Here is a 14,390-nt window from a genome sequence, read left to right on the forward strand (position 1 = left end):
TTGCTTATCTATTCATTTGTTGATGGACACTTGGGCTGATTTGACCTTTTAAGTACTTTATTTTTTAACTCATTGTCTTCATCAAAAAGATTCTATGTTATAAAATGTATTTTATATTCTGTGTGTATAGTCATAAATATTTCACACTCGAATGATCTATACCCTATAAAACATTTTAATATATAGGACCTATGTTCAAGACATCCCAATTATTAATAAACAATTTCACCTTAAAAATCTTTTCTTTTAAGATTTTTATGGAGAGACAATAAGAGATTTTTTTAAATCGAATGTCAATTATTTATCCAATCCCATGTATGCTTAGTATTCTAAGAGAAAAATAAATAATATAGAAAAATAAATTAGGTGCTTGGCTCTCAAAGGAGCTTGTAGGAAGATGCAGTGGTTCAAGTGACACTTTGGTCCTTCGGTTGATTCTCTCAGAACTGGTGTTTCTGGACAACTTGACTGTTGCTTTTGTTTGGGGAGAAAAACTGTAACTATTAGGGTAACAGGACAAGACACCAACCCTCTTCACGCTCTACTCCAATGTATCCATTCACGAGCTAACATATACGAACCAAAGAGGAAGTTCTTTTCTGAGCTTGTACATTAAATGACTGATGGATCTAGACAGAAATTTTTTTCTTTTGGTTTCTGTGAATAGATGAAATTAATTATTAATTTTGAAGCATAGAATATTTTTCCTTAAACTAAATAAATGTGGAATTTTGTACTTGCATATCATGAGTCTCATATGTCTGGTCTTAAGAGTATGATATATGTTCATATATATCAACAATAAATATGTGGTCCTTTGACTAAGGAGCCAGCAATGTGGTGATCCAAACTTATAGAGGTCATCCATTTAGGCAGCAGAGATTGGTTCACATAGACACTTGGGGTTGAATAAGCAAATTTAAATTCAGGGTTAGTTCAGTGGTGAACTGAAACTCTTAGCTGTTTTGGTATTCACAGTTTTATTGCGCACTTATATAGCTTGGCATTTTCATCTTTGTATGAGATCTGTGTAGCAGATCTCATACAAAGCAAATATTGGAATCTAAAGGTAATGTGGCTATGAGTTTTATCTTTATCTTTCTATCTGTTATTGCCTATTAGAAAGAATACTTCGGGAGACAATCAACCTATCCTTGAGAATCATGAATTTTGGGTAATATTCGCTCCAGAGCACTGGTGAAGCCAATATATGTATATTTTTCCCTACTTATCAGTAGATTTCTGTGCCAATTTGAAAGGGTGTATGTATCCTAGAAAAGCCATGTTTTAATCCTAATTCCATTTTGTAAAGGCAGCTGTTTCTTCTAATCCCTATTCAGTACTGTATGTTTGAAACTATAATTAGATCGTATCTCTGGAGATGTGATTCAATCAAGAGTGGTTGTTAAGATGGATTAGGTGGAGATGTGTCTCCACCCATTCGGGTGGGTCTTGATTAGTTTACTGGAATCCTATAAAAGAGGAAACATTTTGGAGAATGCATTTTGGAGATTCTGAGAGAGCAGAACAACGTAGTCACAAGAAGCAAAGAGACCTCCAGCCAGTGACCGTTGATGATGAAGAAGGAAAGTGCCTGCGGGAGAGCTTCATAAAACAGGAAACCAGGAGAGAAAGCTAGCAGATGACGCTGTGTTCGCCATGTCCCTTTCCACTTGAGAGAGAAACCTTGAACTTCGTTAGCCTACTTGAACCAAGGTAACTTTCCCTGGATGCCTTAGATTGGACATTTCTGTAGACTTGCTTTAATTGGGACATTCCATGGCCTAAAAACTTGTTAACTTGCAACTTATTAAACTCCCCTTTTTAAAAGCTGTTCTGTTTCTGGTTTATTGCATTCCAGCAGCTAGTAAACTAAAACAATTTCCATCGTGATATTTTAATAATTATATGACTTTGAAGGGCACTTTTGAGACCAGAACTATATCAATTTATTAGAATGAGGTGTGTATATGAGCACTCTATAACTTGATTGTGTTTGTTTAAAAGAGCCCCATGAGTCCAGAGTACTTGGGCCAGGCTCTGTCTTGTTAGTTTGTGTTTTTTTTTTTTTTTTAAAAAAGGCAGAATTATAAAGGCAAAAATGAAAAAAAAAAAGTGTGTGTGTGTGTATATACCATTGGAATACAGCTGTTATAAATCAAAAGCTACTATCTGACCAAGCAGAAAATAAAAATAGTCATTGATTTTAAAAGGATGAAATTGTCAAGCTTTATAGAAAAATTGCTAAAGCCACATTTTAAAAATCTTTGATATAGCCAAACACCATCTGTCATTCAAAAAAATAGCCCACTCCGGAAATTTAATATGGACAATGTTACATTTCTGCAAATAAAGTTAGAGAATAACAATAATAGTGATTTGAATAGAGAGAGAAGAGAAAATGTCATTACTAAGATGAGTATCAAGAAAACCTGCTCTAGAAGTACTTGAAATTAGCTAATGATACAAAACCCTGCATAATTTGGCTAATCTTCAGAATGCCTATCAGAATAATAGAAGTTAGGGACTGACTTCATTTTGAATGATAAATTTTATAAAAATAATTCATACCTTGGACTATTTAAATTTTAGAAATATTTTTTCACTATCATCAGAATTCTAAAATATTGGTGATGTAGAAGTTGAATTTTCCTTTCTTTTAACATCTGGGGCATATCTTTTGGCTTGATATATTGCTCTACTCAGAATAAAGATGTAAAGATCATGCAAGTGTGATAGATAAGTTCTGATCCGAAGAGTGTTATTATTAGACTTGGCAAAAGATGACATCCAGAATTTTTCCTTCCTGCAATTTAAAAAAAAACAGCAGCGGTAACAAGAATGATAAAACTTATTTACCCAGTACTGAAAAGGGATGCTCTTTTATAATTGGTGCTGTGTGTCGGCTTTTTGATCTCTACCTCTATAGAAGGCTTTTCTCTTTATTGTTTATTCTAAAACTTGCTGATCTTTAAAAGACATTTTACATAATAGATCCGTGTTGGAGATTTAGTTTTTAAGAGTTATGTTATTCACTCTTAATTTACCGTGTTCCTACCCATGGCGAAAAATGTAACATCATTCAGCTGACGGTCGAAAAAAGAAAAGAATCAATTATGTTTTAATTTTATCAGGCTCAACTGTGTTGTTGAGTGGTTGATCCTTAGTTTCAGTGTTAATGAAATATATCTGATATTTTTTCCCCAGATTCCTTGAATCATGTCAGCACATTGTCCCTTTGCTTTCTTAAAAGTTATGCCTTTCTCAAATTTACTGTAATTTTATATGCCTCAAGAGAAATTTCATGCTTCATATTTATGTTTAGTCTTAGATATTTAATGAATAGCTGGGTAAATATCTGGCCCTGGGCCCTCTACTGTCCTTTACAGGGCAGCTTTTCCTACCACTGGGCATCCCGGGAGGGCTGGCTGGGGTTACTGCTGAGGAGGAGGGATGAAGGGAAAGGGACTGTCAAGCTGGCTTCTGTGGGAAACACATCATTTGAACCGCTTCCTCGTTCCTTTCCTGTGCTAAGGAGGGGACTTCTGTCTTTCCCCTTTGCTGCCCCAGTCCCTCTCAGAAGGTCAGAAGCCTCCCGTTTCCCTGTCTTCCCACCATTTTTGGCCCAGGAGAAGAGGCTGCACTTTCTCTGGCTCTGTGTCTCCCCATGTCCCAGGCCCAGGTTTCTCAGAATCTCCTTGGGCTGTCTTGCGGAGTATATGGTTGTCTGATCCATCTCAAGGCTCAAAGCTTCTTCTGTCTTGGGGTTTCTCAGGAATCCAGAAATTCACATCCCTGACTCCAGTACTCCTCACAGTTCAGGAAATGAACTGAGCTAAGGAAATTGTGGAAGGAAGAAGTGAATGAAGGAAAGGAGGCTAAGGAAACTAAGGAAACTTCCAATTTCAAGAAATGTCTGAGTCTCGTTAGATTTCAGTTTTTCCATAGACTGAAACTTCTCTTCAAGGCTGTGGTCTTACCCATTTTTTTCTTCTTTTCTTCTCTCCAACTCTGTCTGTTTTCTCTGAAGTCTCTCTGGCAGCTGTCTTGGTAAGAGACTCCATTTCCAGCCTCTCTTTTCTAGGGGACAGAGTGCTTTCAGAGGAACATGTCCAGAGCCCGAGCTTGGAGCTTTGAGAGAGTACCTTTGACCATCATCAAGTTTTCATTTACTGAGTGTAATTTAAAACATCAAATGGGTAGGGACACAGGGTCAGGGTGAGGCCACACTACCTCATTCTGGGAGTTGGGAGTGTCTTCAGGAAGCACATTCTATTCTGAGAGATGGCAGAGGGTTCACAGGTCTTTGGCAAGCCTACCCCATAGTCTGACTCCCGACCTGTCATCCAGCCAGTAGACTCTGCTCCCAGGCCATGTGGCATCTCAGTCACTCTGGGCACAGCGACGAAAGATGAGATGGGATGCAGAGGGATGGGCAACCTCCTGGAGAGGTGGCAGATGTGAGCGTTGTAGGGTAAGCTTTGTGGGTGAGATTCTGCAACCATCCTAGAATGAGGGTCCCAGGGCTGGGTTGGCATTACCCGATAGACAGCAGCAGCCCCTCTGGGCCGCAGCAAGGAGGTCTCTGAAGTGCTCTGTGTCCATGTGGATCCTGCCCCCCTTTCATTGCTCCCATGGAGACTCTGGGGTAAACCAGGGCAGACAGCTCCTTCTCTGATTGCCTTTCACAGGAAACTTTGGATGCTTGCTGGCCCTGATCATTTTAAGCCTTAAAACAAATCTTGATCTCATTTTGAAATCCTCTTGACAAAAACACCCCACCCGGGCCTCTCTACCCACCCTCCCCCTCGCTGTTTCAGTGAGTCTGGGTTGGGGTCCCAGATCCTGAGCTCAGTGGCCTGTGGGGCTGGGTGGGTGAGGCCCCCTACGGGTGTGTGGACCTGGGGCTCTGCTACTTCCGGTGAGGTGGGAGGCTTGGCATGGAGAATGTGTGTTTGTGAGCTACAAAGACACATACTACCATTAAATGGTAGTAAAAATTAAAAGGGCTTGCATTTTAGGAGCAGAGGAAATAAGGAGCTGTTGATTGAAAGAGGAGTGTTTGGCTGATCCAGAGTAGGCTTGGCTAATCATTTACTTTTGTTTGTTTCCTCCCCTGCCCACCTAAGGGGTTCACTGAACTTCTGATTTTGAAGTTGATTTAGAACTTTAATATTGCTGAGTGTCTACCTGGTAAATACCTTGTAAAATTTTTTTAATCTCCACTGTACTATTTTTACCTGGTACTTTTAATAGGTCCCCTTTCTACATTTACATCTTTGCTCTGTTTTAATTTGTTTTGGTAGACAGCGTGAGATGTCGCTCCAGTGTGGTTTTTATACAGATGGCTGCTCAATACCGTTTATTGAATAGCCTTTTACAGAACTATTTTAAAGGCATCTCTTAGAGTTGACCTTCCAAGTTAACTTTTTTGAGAAGAGCTTATTAAATAGGGTGATAGATATGACCCACCGGTTCACATGCTCAGTTATTTTTTCCCAATTCTGAAATCAAAATAAAAGAAATTTGTTATTTATTTGTAAGTTATACAGTATTTATATAATTATATAAATTATACATATAAGTTATTGCAGCACCATTTGTTAAATTTTTGTTTGTTTTTTGGGAATCGAACCCGGGTCTCTGGCATGGAAGGTGAGAATTCTGCCACGGAGCCACCATTGCCCGCCCTCCCACCATTTACTTTTAATATAACAGGGAAAGTGTCCCTTGGAGAGAGAAAGAAGGTTGTACCAGGCTCCCACCTGGGTTGCCATCTCTGGTTGGTTCCTCAAACTTTCCAATGCTTGGATGGCCCTGAGCCCTCCTGCTGCTTTTTACCAACTTGAGTTCACTCCTGATTCCAGCTGTAACTTTTTATGGCCATGATTTCCAAATTTCTTTCTCTAAGTCACAAATGCCTAAAGTTCCCACTTTCAGTTGTCTATAGGAGAATAGTTGGATGTCACGTCTTCACCAATATGAGGCGGAGTGAGCCATCCTTCCTTTTCTCCCCTCACCAGCAGGGCAGAAGAAGAAATGGAATTTCTCATTCTATTCAAATTTTGTGCTGCTTTTTTTTTTCTTGCTAAAGCGACATCTCAACTCTTACTTCCTATCTGAAACTTCTTTAGCCAATATAGTCATGAATTGAGTTTGCTAACAGGACCTGTGTCTCCTGGTTCTCACCATTTCAGTTGGTGGCCTCCTCATTCTTCTTTACTGCATTGTAGGGTCACCTTTGTGCCTGACCCTTCCTCGCCCTCTGCTGTCCGTCCTTCCTCGTCAGCATTTCTAGAGAGTTGTGCTGCTTCTCCCTTCCATGGCCACCAGTCTGCTCCACATCCTTTCTCCCCAAGACTGAATTACTGTAATATCCTGATTGCTCTTTTTGGCTCCAGCTTCTCCCCACTTCAATTCATCCTACTCATCACTCCCAGATTAATCTCCCTAAATCGCCATTTCACAATGCTACACTCAGAATTAAAAATTTGGCAATGGGACCCTATTATCTGAGCAGATAAATAGCAATGACATCCAAAGCCTGCGTGCCTAAGTGCTAAGACATACCAAAGTATGTCTCAGAGTGCCTGATTCTAGGTTACCCTTTGCTAGACAGATGCTTGGAAAGGAACTTTGTAGAAAGGCTGTTAGCCAACACCCTCTCTCCCATCTTACTTCTACTTTCCAGCATGATATGCTTAAGTCAGACAGTGTCCTTACCCCACCCTGTCCCCATCATTCTCCCCTTCACACGGTGTGTTTATTTTTCTTTTGCTAGAATCCTTGCATCCGCTCAATCTATTCAAATTCTGTGCTCCTTTTTTCCCCTGCTAAAGAGACATATTAACTCTTACTTCCTTTCTGGAACTTCTGTTTTAACCAATATATTCATGAATTGAGTTGACTCTCAGAGGATAACAGGTCCTTGACACAGTAAACGCGAGTATCTTCTGGTTCTGTGGTATTGAACAGGCTCAACTGGGGAAGCAGTTCTTAAGCTATTCTCTTACTTCCTTAATGGAAGATTTGTTACTGGATGATTGGTTTATACTGTGTTTGGATTTATTCTTTGAAATGGAGAGATGAATAACTTTTGTTGGCAGGATTTCTGTGTTTGTTTAGAGGACTTTGTGAATGGAGAAAACTTTCTAAAATCGGAGTTTAACTTGCACCAAGCCACAGACATGTTTCTTAAATGTTATGCCTGGGTAAAATGAATTTATTTTAAGTGATTCATATTTTAATTGTGGCGAATATGTCTTTCTTTGAATTAAAACCTGTGGTGGAGACTCGTGGGAAGTGGGCATTCCTTTGACAAAACAATCATTCTCATTTTTATTGAAATGTGATTTCTTACAAAATGAGATTTCTGAGCATGATGACCATTTGGACATTTGTAGAACTGAATTCATAGAATGGCCCTGAAATTGGATGGGTTCTGTGGAGTATTTGTAGCAGACTTTCCTCCATGACTCTGCTCAATCTTTCTGGTTTCATTCATTTTGTACCTGGAATTCCGGACTTGACTTTCTCTCCATAGTGGTTTGCTTGGATGATCGTAGGTCTGCCTTCCTATGTCCTAAGCCATCCAATGGGGGTTACACCTTAGTGATATAAGTTGTTAATTTTCTTTAGGTGTTAAAGACCAGAGAAGTGCAAAAAGGAGAGGAAATCAGTGATGGCCACATGATATCTAAGTAAGTGAAGCTGTAGAACAGTGAGGGCTCAGAAGGATTCTCAGTGATGGTTTAGAATTAAATGGCAGGAATTCATCCACTTACCTTATGATTCCCTATATAATCAATCACTTCCTAGAGAGAGCACACAAAATAGATTTGCAAATTGAATCATACCACTACTTTGTTATCACTTTCTTTCCAGGAACCAGGAAGTTCGAATCAACAAGTTGACACTATGATCTTTATATTAGACTACAGTCTAAGCTGACTGACTGTACATTTTTGGCACAATTGTTACTTCTCTTATCTCACCCTGTCCCTAGCTCTCAAATACTCACAGTGAGCATTTTTTTTCTGGCTAGCACGAAAAAAATAAATCTACCGCCTCAAGCAAGTGGTTAAACGTTGAAGCAGACTGAAAAGTATCCGTAGGAGACTAGATGTCACCTAGATATAGTATAATCCTTTTCTCTAAATCAAATGCTTTATTTCCCAGAGTGGACAGTGTAAACGATCTCTGAAGGTGATTTGTAGCTGGAAAGCTAATAGTCCTCAGGTGATCACATGCTCACTCTGAGCCTCTGGTGTTGCTCAGAGGGTGGAGAACTGGAAAAGTGCAGTGGCAAGCCCTATTATTGCTTATGGTGTTTTAACATTAACAGTGAGGTAGGCATAACCTTGAGGTTGTTTATGTTTAGGTTTTTAAACCCATCTGAGTCACCACAAGCTGCTCGGCGTCAGGTTCTTCTCCTTCAAAAGGATAAGTAACTGAATTAAGTATTTCTGGTTGGGAACCCCTTGTTCCAGGGAATCTTGGGGTTTTGATTCTGTTGCCTTGGTTACTAAACTGTTCCATGCTGTTTGCTCAAATTTAATGGGTACTTCTCTTAGGAACATTCTCCCTTATAAAGTAAATTGCTCAAAGTGTTAAAATCCGAGTTCTGTTTAAAAATTCCTTAGGCAAATTTACCCTGATTTAGTTTAAGAAATAAGTAGTCTTGTCCTTTTGCTCTAGGATTTGTCTCTCAGGTGTATCTGGCAGAGCCCCTAACACAATGATATGAAAGAGTAAAAGTGTGATCGATAAACAAAGGTGAAATTCAGTAAAACAGTGGCAATGCCCTTCTCTAGAGGGAATTAAAATTTCTTTTTTGTAGTAGAGCATGTATTTATTATGTGACTATTTCATGAGCACAAAATTCAATCAAATGGTGGACAGTTTTCTTCTCTGGGAACTATTAAAGTGTCTCTTCATCGAGCAGCATGCTACATCATAAGATTTGGTCCTTTATATCTGGTCAAGATGTTTGCCTATGTTTGCTTAGGACATTTCAAATGTGTCTTTGAAAAATAGCAGGTAAATGCTGTGAATTAAAAAACTCATTCAAGACCTTGAGCTGTTGAGAGATGTTTTCCAAAGCATGCATTCAAGTTGGACCTGCCAGGGTGTTTCAGCTTGTATCAATAAAGCAGAAGTGGAACATAATCCAATTAGGTTTTTCTTTATTGCTGTCCCCACTTCAGAGATAGAAACTGAAAAATATATTTTCCCTTTCTGGGTCATTCATGATATCCTCCACTCTGTGATTTAGAGCAGTGCTTCGTTTATATTATATCTGTGGGAGTGGGAAGCTCCATTGAGACTGAAGAAAGGTTTCAAGTTTAAAAGATTTACAAATATATATGTAGATATAGATCACATCATGAGTGTCATAATTCATATCAGTCCCCATCTCATGAAATCAGTGACACCTACTTATATACCTTTAATGCTGTTTCTTACCAAATAGCAGAGCACTGTTTCAGCTCTTTAGTGTAAAATGGTTATCAGCACTGATAAAAAGTTATCATTAGCCTGGTTAACCAATTTCTTATTTGCATTAGCTATAACTGCACTTAAAACTATATCACAGAAGCCATATTTTTAAAAAGGGATGGGTAGAGTACTTTACATCAGATGTATGGAAAGGAAATAGACATCACATGGCAAAAATGAAATTAATTAGATAGAAATGATACTGAATTTGAGGGCATTTGTCCTATCCAAACCTTTAGGTTGGGTTTTCATAAGAATACAGGCAAGAAGATAAATCAATATAACAATGAAGAATTTGAAATAAGTAAATATAAATACTTTTGCCTTCCGCTTCTATTGAGTCTTTCATAATAAGAGCACAAACAGTTAAATACAATTAGTGGTTATTTAATGAGTTCTTATGAGTTAGGCGAACTGTTCTGTTTTTTTGGAATACATCAAAACTGACAAAGCAACTTATCAGTTTGAGGAAACTTCCATTTCAGTATGCGGCTTACCACATGAGGCATGCAAATGCAATGATTATTGTCTACTTATCTTAAACATGAAGAAATTAGGGCAGGGCTAAATTTAGTAGTTTGTCCATTACAAACAACAGCTGACTAAGTTTTGGGCGCTCTTATAAGCATTCTACCTGTATGAATTTGTTTAATCCTCAAAATATCCATGCAAGCCGAATGTTTTTATTGTCTTCATCACATGGATGAGAAAATCGAGGCACAGGGAGGTTAATAATATTACAGTTTAGTATTAAGGAAACAATTTAAATTCTAGAACATTTTCCTGTGTGTGAAGCTTTTAGAATAAACTAAAAAAGGTGATTACATATTTTGTAGAGTCTTGTTTTTTTGTTATTTGATTTAAAAAAATATTCTCTTCCCCATCTCTTGAAATATGACATAGGTATCATCAAGAGATTGTGTATGTTACAGCATTTTTTGAGCTTGGCTTCTGTTCTTGGACAACTCCTGTTTGGTGGCAAGTGTTCAATAAATATTAGCTATTATTATTGTTGGCTCTAAGGTTGTTGACATAATTAATTTCAAATTTAATTTGGCAGACAATTATGTATCTATACAGTAAAATTATGCAATTAGCTGGCATCTTGAAAAACAAGGATAGGAAACCAGTGGTTTAAAAATATGTTAAATATTCAACATGTGCATTTCACTTTACTTATGTCATATTTTCTGTCTTTAGGCTTTTATTCCTTTTTTTTTCCAAATCGTCTTACTACCACTAACCAAAACAAATCAAAATTTCATTGTGTGTTTTTTTTTGTGTGTGTGTGCTTCTGTTTTGTTTTTACCCATTATTACTATTAAGAAAAAAAATTCTAAGGCATATCAGCTCCTGCCAATTTTTTGAGTTAATATTAGCTAGAGATTTTTGGATCTAGAGATTTTTGGCTCTACTTTAATGGTTTAAAATATTTTACAAGCTTTAAGTACTTATACATACAAATATTTCAGTGGAATAGGAAAGGCAATTTAGATATGAGAAATAACCTATTTTAGAGTAAATCTTACTTTAGATATAACCATTCGAAGATTAGAATCTATTCCATGTAACAGAAAACAACCAAATAATAGTGGCTTAAACAAGGCATAAGCTTGTTTTACCAATGATATGGCAGCTCCACAGTCAAAAGGACCCATGCTACTCTGAATTTCTGCTCCCCTATCCTCGTACCAGTTTTAGTCTCAAAATTACCTCATAGACCAATATGGCTACTGGAACTCCAGCCATCACTGTTGCATTGCTAGCACAGGATAGCAGAAAAGGGGAAAGTCAGTTAGGGGCATACCTCTCTACTGAAGTTGCTTCCTTTAAGGAGCTTTTCTGGAAATCTCACTCGGCACTTCCCCTTTTATCTCATTTATCAAGCTTATGTTAAACCTGGCTGCAATGACAATTGGGAAATATCTTCAAGCTAGGCTCATTGTATCTAGAATAAAACCTGAGTTCTGTTAATAACAGGAAGAGCTGAATGGGTGTTTGGTGGGAAAATAACAGACTGTGTCACAATAGTAAACTTCAAATCCTAATTTGAGAATTAGATATCCTTTTTAATGAGCCCTCTGGCTCACTGCATATCAGTATATAACATCTATAGATCACCATTTTAAAAAGAATTAGAACACAATAAAATTAAATTCCTCGTGATACCTTATTGAAAGAAAAGTTGCCGTACAATGTTTGCTATCAATCACTGTGTGAAATGTGTTGATGTCATCAGAACACACCTCTGAGTTAGGTGCTATAATTGTTGCCATTTTACAGATAAAGAAACTGAGGCATGGAGATGATGAATAGCTTTGCCAAATTAGGTGGCATGGACTAAGGGACAGCAGGGCACTATTCAAACCTGGGAAGTGTGGTTCCCAGCTATAAGCTCGTGAGACGTTGCACTCTGCTGCTCTTTTCGTAATTCCAGGAACGATTTTGGGGGTATTGCAAATGGTCACCATGAGCATTAACTATCCTACTACGGTATTGTGGAAAATTCTGACCATTCAAACTATTTGATAGCTTGGATTTGTACATGTGTGATTATACTGTGAGCATATTTTTTAAAAACAGGCATTATAGATCAAACTATGCACACTCCTATTTTTCTGAGAACAATTTTATGTTGAAAGAATTTTCCTTTCATGTAAGACAATGTGTTCTGAGCACAAATGGTACACATATTTGATATACTTGTCTTCAAAAAGCCCCACCACCCTAAGTCCCAGAAAGCAGCGTCAGCGCTGATGTAAAGCCAACAGCTTCAATGATCTTGAGTTTTGGCATCATTGTGCTTTCCCCCTCATTTGGGATTCAAAGATGGTAAATTTAAAGTGAAGTTCTACTGGCTCCAATGGAAGAGGCAAAGTTTCTGCAAGTGTGCATGTGTGTTCCTATGCATATGTTTATGTGTGTGTGGTCTTTGCATGTGTCTATGTATGTGATATGTGTATACGTTTCTATATGTAAATATTCATGTGCAGCTGTATTTATGTGTCAATGCATGTGTCATGTGAGTGCCTACATGTGGGTGTCTGTGCATGTATGTATCTTTGCCTATATGCCCATGTCTGCTTGTCTCTCTGTGTCTATGCATATATCTGTGCACATCTATGCATGTATTATCTTTACAAGTGTTCATCTTTACATATGTGTCTGTGCATGTGTGTATCTATGCTTGTATGTCTATGCATGTGTATGCATGATCATGTCTTTGGCATGTGTCTGTGTATGGGAATATATCTATACCTGGATGTGTGCATGCACATTTGTGTGTGTTTAAAGAGTTGTTCTATGCATCTGCAGGGAGTACTGCATTAGCTAGGAGAGTGGAGTGTGCAGGAGAAGAGGGTGACGAGGGATTGGGGCAGTCAGGACTGGCATCTGCCAGGTGCTCCAGACCCACTTGCCTGAGTGTACAAAATATAAATGCCCCCCAGGCATGAATTGGCCTTCTTGGGACTAAAATGCTCAGCAGGAAATGACCCCGTGTCAACCCTCACCTCCTCGACTGTGGAACTTGGCTTGTTTCTTCCATCTTTGGGCTGTTTCATTAATCAACCTTCAACAAAGACCATTTAGTCATTGATGTAAGCATAAACTCTCAATTGTTCCAAATCCCTGGAGCACTGCACACACTTTTTTCTACCTAAGAACAAAGGTAAAGTCTGATTTTCTCATGAGTTTTTTGTTGGGTTTTTTTTTTTTTTTTTTTTTAGTAATTCTTGGGCTAAATTAATCACAGCTCCTTCCTTGTCTCTCTCCTCCCCTCTAATCTCATTTTTTTTTCAGCCTCCATATGCCAGTGGGTCTCTGAAATCTCCCCTTGACAGGGTGGTTCCTAGACCAGGGATCCTGAGAAGCTGCAGAGCTGGGCTCAGGGGCTTCCTGGAGCATTTGTAAAAGGAAAATCTGAGGGCTGGGGACCCAGAGGGCTCTGACATGTTATCACAGTGTTTTTCAGCCTTTTTTTCATGATTGTTCCCTCCCCCAAGGAGAAAAATCAAATTAAATTAAATTTAGGGAGGGAAAGTAAATACTAAGGAATAAGAGTTAGTCAGGTAAGGTGAAGCTTTGGAAGATTGCAAGTCATTAGAATATCCAAACTTCCCCCCTCCCAGAACAAATTTTGACCCCCTAGGGAATGGGGGGGTCATCCCTTTTAAGAACAAATGTATTAATCATTCATGCTGTATGAGCACTAAGTGTGGGAGAATGTATCTTAGACATATTTGAAGCAGGCTTTCAATGTTTATAAAGCCTTGGAGCCAGTAGAAAGTAAGTTTCAGAAAGGGAGACATTTTACCCATTTTGTTGACTGCTGTGTCTCCAGTTCTTGCAACAGTGTCTGAAGCACAGGAGATGCTCCTTCAATATCTATTGAAAGACTGTTGTGTGAATAAGAAACTGCAAGTTCAGTCTACACATTACTGATTCCCAGGATTTTTTGTTATGTATTTTCTCAATCAACTGATGTGCACGTTTAAGAGAGGGTGAGGGTAGGTCTCCAAACTTTACTGATCTTCAAGTGGAGTTTCCATATTTAAAAAAGTGGAAGGAAATGCTGTCCTAATGATCTCATATTATGGTTGGAAGTGGCAGCGTTTTTGCTCATTCAGAAATTTTTGTTGCGCGTGCTGCAGGCCTGGGATTGTTTTAGCTTTTCTAGCCTCCACTGTGCTTGCTGTCCAGTGGGGGGAGGCAGGGGAAAAGCAAACCTGATAGGCAAGTTAATTATCTCTTTATGGAAGATGACAGTTACTGTTGAAAATGAAAACAAAGCGCTAGAGAAAGTGGGGGCAGAAGTGCTGGGTTGTGGTGTGTTTTCGAAGAGTGGCTGGAATAAGCACTGAGAGGGCATTTGAGCACCATTCAAAGGTGTA

General features: G+C 38.6%; 1 protein-coding gene across 5 annotated transcripts in view; it reads left to right on the forward strand.

Annotated features, from left to right (window-relative positions):
* The window catches only part of ESR1 (estrogen receptor 1), a 438,840-nt gene that overhangs the window by 269,494 nt on the left and 154,956 nt on the right, over positions 1 to 14,390 (forward strand). The gene's annotated exons all lie outside the window — the stretch shown is intronic.

This window comes from Tamandua tetradactyla, chromosome 2 (assembly GCF_023851605.1).
Source record: "Tamandua tetradactyla isolate mTamTet1 chromosome 2, mTamTet1.pri, whole genome shotgun sequence".
Taxonomy (NCBI): domain Eukaryota; kingdom Metazoa; phylum Chordata; class Mammalia; order Pilosa; family Myrmecophagidae; genus Tamandua; species Tamandua tetradactyla.